Raw genomic sequence first — 4,600 nt, forward strand, 5'->3', positions numbered from 1 at the left:
GGCTTCCTAGATCATTTTGGGAACTGTAATGACCTTTGGCAGCTGTTTAAATAATAAAAGACAAGATGAGTTTATGCAATTATTGGAAGCTGGCTTAGCAGATACAAACTAAATTGGAAGCACATTTTACACTCTAAATATGGCGTCCAATAATTGTGTCTCTCCCGACGAGTTTATAATTGTGCATGGTAGCATCTGCCTCTTACGTTCTTTATAATCATTATTTATGTTTCCAACCCTTCAAAACTGCTCGTGCCAATCATCGACTCACTCGAGTTGACCCCCTTTTAACTTGGCCGAGTTCTTATTGGAATCCATGTTTTGCCCACCAATCCAATCAAAATTCCTTTGAAAGATCTGAGTTATAACCATGTCAACAAAGTACTCGGCCATGCCACACCAAGTCGACTAGGATTTGCTTTGTCTGCACATTGGCCCCCATCGGCATTTTGAAATGCTGGTTTCCAAGATATAACTTAATTCATGGCACCAATCCCTTCTTTAGTTCCTTTATTTCCATGCACAACATAGCCGTCAAAATTCCAAGGTTATTTAATCATGTGCTCCCCAACCCCATACTTTAGAGTCTCCAATATCGGACTCAGTATGAGTTTGAATACTAACAACATTTTACCCTATAAATTTATAGTTATACCTGCATATGATGTCATTATGTAAGCCATATCCAATAGAGTTATATTACAAATACCAGTATACCACATGGCTGTGATCCGAGAGATTTCTATTATTCTTTCTATTATTCTTGGATACTTTTACAAGAGGATGAATGTGTGCTTATATAGAGCACTACATGATAAACATGGAATGGAATGAAGATAATTATAGAAGAAAATAATTCTACTCAAATTTACCTAATCAAATCTACTTTCCTAATCTCTCTTGCACGCCTCTTCTAATCCACTTGCCTAATTTATCTAGTTGCCTTCTTTACCCAACTTAGCTAATCTTCCTCCAAGATGATCCAAAGATGAGATCTTAACCCAATCCAACTGTTGGATCCCACATACTCTAACATGCCCCCTCAAACGTATATAGATTGAAAATCGATATACGTTTGATTACAATAAAATTTTCAAATACAATAGAATTCCCCAAATTTCTAGCAAGTTGATAAATAGTGTCAAAAGTTGATGACGAAGGTCCCTTGATGATGGTGACTGGTGATATGGAATGTTCTCTGATGTTGATTGCCAAAAAAGATAATGATTCGTTCTTGTTGCCGAGAATGTATCGCTTGAAAGATGAGCCGCGAAGAGCTTCAATGAACTGCCCAGAATGGGTGAATCATATTTAGGCCGATTTTGAATACCGAACCTTCTGGAAATGGGTCACTATGGACCAATGCCAGAATGGGCAAGAAATAGGTCAAAATAGACTAATGCCGGAATGGGCAAGAAATAACTCAAAATAGACCAACGCCGGAATGGGCAAGAAATGAATTACTATGGACCAATGCCTGAATGGGCAAAAAATATTCTAACAGTGTGAATTTTAGATTTATGTGTTATAAATCATGCAAGTTTTGGTAGAAAAGTTTATGGGGAAAGATTGGGTTTATTTTTATTAGAGAATTCATGGATGTTAGGTCAAATGAACACAGCCTAAGGTAATTGTTGTGGTCAAATTTTGGTTATGACTGAGCTGGAGGTGAAGAGCGGATGAACGATCTTGATTTGTCCAAACTACTTTGTCCTACACACATACGAGAAAACCGTTAAAAGACCAACGCGGAGGGGATACTCCGCGAAGGCCCTTCGATACTTAAGTCAGTGACCCCAACAGATAAGGAAAACCCAAATGAAATAATAAGTTTTTTTGGAATCGTGTCCTTTACCTTTTGGATCTTACCCCTATTTATAGTGGTTGGGTGTGCCAGGGCTAACTTGTAATTTCCCTTATGGTGTGATTACCATATTGCCCTTGAGCGGGTGGCAATGATCTATAAATATCGCTTCTTACAGGGGTCTCTTATTGAGTGCGGGGAATTACTTTGCTGCCCTTTTAGCATCTGAGAGCCCTTTTGCACGTAATGTTTGTTTTGGATCGATTTTGAGTCCAAAAAACTGAGTATTGGGACTCAAATTAAAAGTAATTTTGAGTCCGATAATCAGTTAAGGTCCAAAACAAACTGGACCTAGACGCAATTTTGACTGCAATAATCAGTTTTGCACTCAAAATCCTAAGCAATCAGCGCCTTAATAAAGGGGGAAGTTATTCAAAGAACAAATTAATTTGAGGAATGATCTGCTTGGAATTATTTGCACAATACGATAAGTATTCCCCTTGTGGAGGTGGGACCCTTGATCTAGACCGTCCATTAAGGTAGGCATTCCAGTTGTAGAGGTGCTTCTTTTCCCCTCGAGATAAGTCTACTAAAGTTACTACATTCTCATTTTTATTTAATATAAATTGCTAGAGACAAATTGTGAAAGTGGTGACATTTTTGCTATATGATACATCAAATTGTACTGGCTTTCGTTGGATCAAATAATACTCAATAACAAAGGCATTATCGTGTCAAATAATACTCAATAACAAAGGCATTATCGTGTCAAATGAATTTTATAGGGTATCCAGGCGTTGATGCACATAATCAGGGCACTGTTCAGATATTGAAGCATTATCTAAGTCATTATTTAAATGATTACTATAAAGTTTGGGGAGTGATAAATCGGCCCCATATGTCTTAAATCGACCCCTTTTTAACGTAAAATGTTAGGGCGTTGAATAAAGTTGCCACCTGCCGTTAAACGCCGTATAGGTTGACAACTCATAGGCCCTAACATTTTACGTTAAAATGGGTCGATTTAAGATATATATGGGGGTCGATTTATCACTCCCCTAAAGTTTTTCGTAAGAAGATTTTAGTTGCATGATCATAAATTTATGTGCCATCTTAAATGGATAATGACCAAGGGGGCACCCTTTTCACTGTTTTTTGCAAGGGCGCCTTTCAGTCTAGCATTCCTCAACTTTCTTTCAGGCTCCAGCTCTTGTTGTGCTAGTTACTCTTGAAGAAGGCATGCTTAAACTGTAATTTTAGTCTTCAGTCATGGATGAGAGGGATTGAGTTGCATTACGCATTACGCAACATGAAAGCGATCTGAACAAATATTTTAGATGTTCGAAAAATGCATACATGGACTACTTAAATTAAAAGAATATTAAATTGAATGTGTTTACTGATATAAATATTATATTACTAAGATAATAAGATATCTTGCTTTATCTTGCTTGATAACGTGGACGATTCTAACCCTTTGATCTGTGGATGTGAATACTGACCGTTGATTCTTTATTTAACGTGGATCAACTTCGCATTGTTTAGTGCCACAACTCAAAAGCACCATTTCAAGGAGTTGTAGGATTCCATTCTCTCTTAAAAAAAATTTCCATTTTATTACATTCTACAAATAAGTAAAAAGCTGAGAAGCTCTCGAGAGAAGGGTTATTGAACATGCCCCATGTGTTTCTTTGGATACTTTTAAAAATTATTTGCATATATAAGATTATTATATGCAAATGGTTTTGAAGTTAAATATGATTATATGCATATAATTGTTATATAAGTTTAAGAAGTTATATAGTCAATGACTTACAAAGGGGACTTAATGCCCTATTTGCAAATAGGGATTGCTAGGCAATTTCACGGAAAGCCATTTCATGGCTAACTTTTGCACAAGAGAACATCCACCTCTAATGAATCAAATGAATAGGACAAAATTTGCTGAAAAGTGAGCGTATGTGAATGTTCTTTTGTGTGAAAGTCAACTGCGAAATGACTTTTTGCAAAATGACTAGCAAATCCCTTGCAATTAAGATTAAATTAAAATAAGGAGATTACACGACGAATCTACTCATATTCAAAAAAAAGAAAAAAGAAAATGAGCAGGTAGAAGTAGAAGTGGGTCCCCCATGTTCTATGATCTAAACCATTCATCTATTAAGTCAATAGATGAGTCATGTATCAAAATCCACTCCCATTTGACAATTCCAACCATGAATATAGACTATTGTTTCTGCTTTCTCAACCTTTATGCATTGTATATTACTTTGAGTTTTAGGATTGTCCGATGGGACCGTAGGGGTGCAACTTGGGTCGGGTCGGGTCGAGCTTTTGCTAAAAAATGAATTGGAAACAACTCGAACTAGATCTGATTTAATGTAAAAGCTCAATACGAATTCCCAAAAAATCAACCCGAGTTGCACAACTAGAAGGGGTGGGATTTTGATACATAACCATCGCTATCAAGGCCTAACGGTTGAATTGGTTTGGATTATAAAACAAACGGGGTCCACTGTAGTGATATAGCCATTGATATGGTGGGCCATCAACAATCATGATTCATCCCCAATCACCACAGCCATTGATATTGGATGCGTCACGGTTAAAAAATCACACACCAACTGGGACGATCCTTAACACTATTAGGCAGCCTTCAATCGGACGGATAAAATCAAAACAAGTCAACAATAACACATTCAATGGGTGAAACTCCACCCATACGATTTTTGTACCAAGGACCATCATTAGTAGGACCCTGAGCGTAGATTAATGTCTCATCATCATTGGACACGT

The sequence above is a fragment of the Tasmannia lanceolata genome, unplaced genomic scaffold, assembly GCF_043159265.1.
Source record: "Tasmannia lanceolata isolate RefF3 unplaced genomic scaffold, GAP_Taslan_0.1 ptg000008l, whole genome shotgun sequence".
NCBI lineage: Eukaryota > Viridiplantae > Streptophyta > Magnoliopsida > Canellales > Winteraceae > Tasmannia > Tasmannia lanceolata.